Here is a 2,282-nt window from a genome sequence, read left to right on the forward strand (position 1 = left end):
CCCCAGATTAACTAATGGTTGAAGTAAGGGATTGAGTACCACCGTTCAGGGTTATATCAGAGGAGATAAGGGAAAATTATCTACAATCTATTAGGGATTTTACAAAAGTAAAATTGATAGGACTCAGCAAGAGTTTGGATATGAATTAATAAGGAATGAAGGATGGCACCTAGGTTGTGAACCTGGGTGACTAGAAAGATGACAATAATGGAGAAATTTAGAAGAGAGAAGAGTTTGAGGGAGACGTATAATGAGCTCAGTTTAGGACATGTTTAGTTTATGTCTAAGGGATAGTCAGCTCAAGACATCTAGAAGGGGGTTGGGGATGCAAGTCTGGAGGCCAGCAGAGAGTTTCTAAGTCTTTTTGTGCTTTAAGTATTTCTTTTGTGGTGGAAAACATAAATAGCTATCTTATAACTCACTATTTTGTACTTTGAGTCCTTTCTAGAAGAAATTCTGATAAACCATTTGGGGGCCACATTAAGATATAAACCACATTAAGATAAGAACCTATTAAGATATAATCCCATGATGTTTTCCCCAAGGATAGAGAAATAATGAACCAAGGAGTGCAAGAAAAATCCTAATCCTCTCTCTGTGGGGTAAGATTACCCCTTGAAGTGAATTTGGGCTCTGTGTGAGCCCAGAGCCATGGCCTTTTATGGGAGAGAGTACCCTCTAGTAGACCTTATACCTTATGCTAAATATATATTGTGTCCCTGGTAAAGAAGTAAGCTTCTCGAGGACAGAGATTTTTTTTTTAAATTTTAGTCTCAAAATCTATAGTATCTACCTATCATAAGACCTAACACATAGTGGGTGATAGAATAGATACTTATTGACAAATTGACTAGTTCCCTGAGAATTTTTAACCTTTTGATTTTCTATGTTTATTCTTTTCATTTTTTCCCTACCTTCTTGGCTCAAGTTAGCATTTCTAAAACTATGTCAAACAATAATTGTGAGAGTGAGTAGCCCTTCATTTCCTGGATCCTTAAAGTGAAAATTTCTAATATTCCCCCACTGTAAATAATAATTCTTAATTCTAAATAAGTTCTTGATTAAAAAAAAACCACAAGGGAAAAAAACCATCCAATTTCCCAGTTGGTTTTATTAGTTGGACTCCAGTTTTTTCCTAATATCCAACTGAATAATGTGTGTTCAAGGAGAACTAACACCTCTGTTGTGAGGGTTTGATGAGCCATTTTCAGGGCTGCTCATCCACCTTTAGTGTCTACTTTTCATCCAACTCTTCCCTATAGCTTCAAGAAACTATAGCATGAACAGTAGCCACATCCAGTAAACTGTTTTGGTGGATGGGATAAACCAGGTTGAGGGCAACTGACAGACCTCAAATTTATTGATGAGGCAGGGAGATATCTACCCCAAACATATAAGACTTCCTCCAGTGGAATGGGTAGATGAGGCCAATTTGATCCAATGCCATGAAGGTGGCAGAAGCAGGCACTATGGTGTGCTTAGAATTTGATCAACATCAAGGATGCCAAAGTCATCTACTGCATCCCAGACCACTGCCAGTCATCCTGACTTTGGTTTGCTGCTGGACTTTGAGGACTCTAGAAGGGAGAGTGAGGCTGATGATTTTTGTGAAATTCTGCCTCACTTAAATCCAATTCACACTTGAGTCAAGACATTATTCTGCAATGTCATTGGTCCTTTTCAAATTGAAGAATGAACAATAATAAATGGAAGTGTATTGGTGTCACCAATTAAATTCCAGTTTTCTTCTCATATCTAAACTAAAATTCAAGAAAAAGAATAGTGGGTCTAAAGACTAGTACCTTGCACGTGAAAAAAAATTATTACGAGGCTATGTAGCTTCTAAATAAAAATAGATAGTCTCTTTCATTCACTAAGAATTGTAATATGTGTTGTATGAAAGGATAGAAAGTTAGCATTCCCTTGAATAGAGATGGAAGAGATTCTAGTAGCTTTTATAACACATATGGTCAAGGCATTGCCATCTACTCTGGTATCTAGTCTTTCTTAAAATAAAAAATGAGTGTTAAAACAAAGATTTGTAATAAAACTGGAAAATACAGCCCAAGATTCTTAGCATGTTCCTTCTTCATGTTGCTGACCTAGAAATCAGTGTGAGAATACCAATGGTTTTAGTAAATTCCTCTGCCACTGACTCATCCTAAACTTTCCAGCTCAAAATCCTATGATAGTATGATTAGTTACTAGACTTTTAGTTACTAGACTCAGGTATGGAGGACTCTGGGGAGGCAGAATAGAGCCTTATTCAGTCAAACCTTTTA

The 2,282-nt window shown here is 36.8% G+C and overlaps 1 pseudogene; it reads left to right on the forward strand.

Moving 5' to 3' along the window:
- Positions 1-1,889: 1,889 nt before the first annotated feature.
- Positions 1,890-2,010, forward strand: LOC123248268 (annotated as a pseudogene).
- Positions 2,011-2,282: the final 272 nt, after the last annotated feature.

Source organism: Gracilinanus agilis, chromosome 4 (genome assembly GCF_016433145.1).
Source record: "Gracilinanus agilis isolate LMUSP501 chromosome 4, AgileGrace, whole genome shotgun sequence".
In the NCBI taxonomy this organism is placed as follows: domain Eukaryota; kingdom Metazoa; phylum Chordata; class Mammalia; order Didelphimorphia; family Didelphidae; genus Gracilinanus; species Gracilinanus agilis.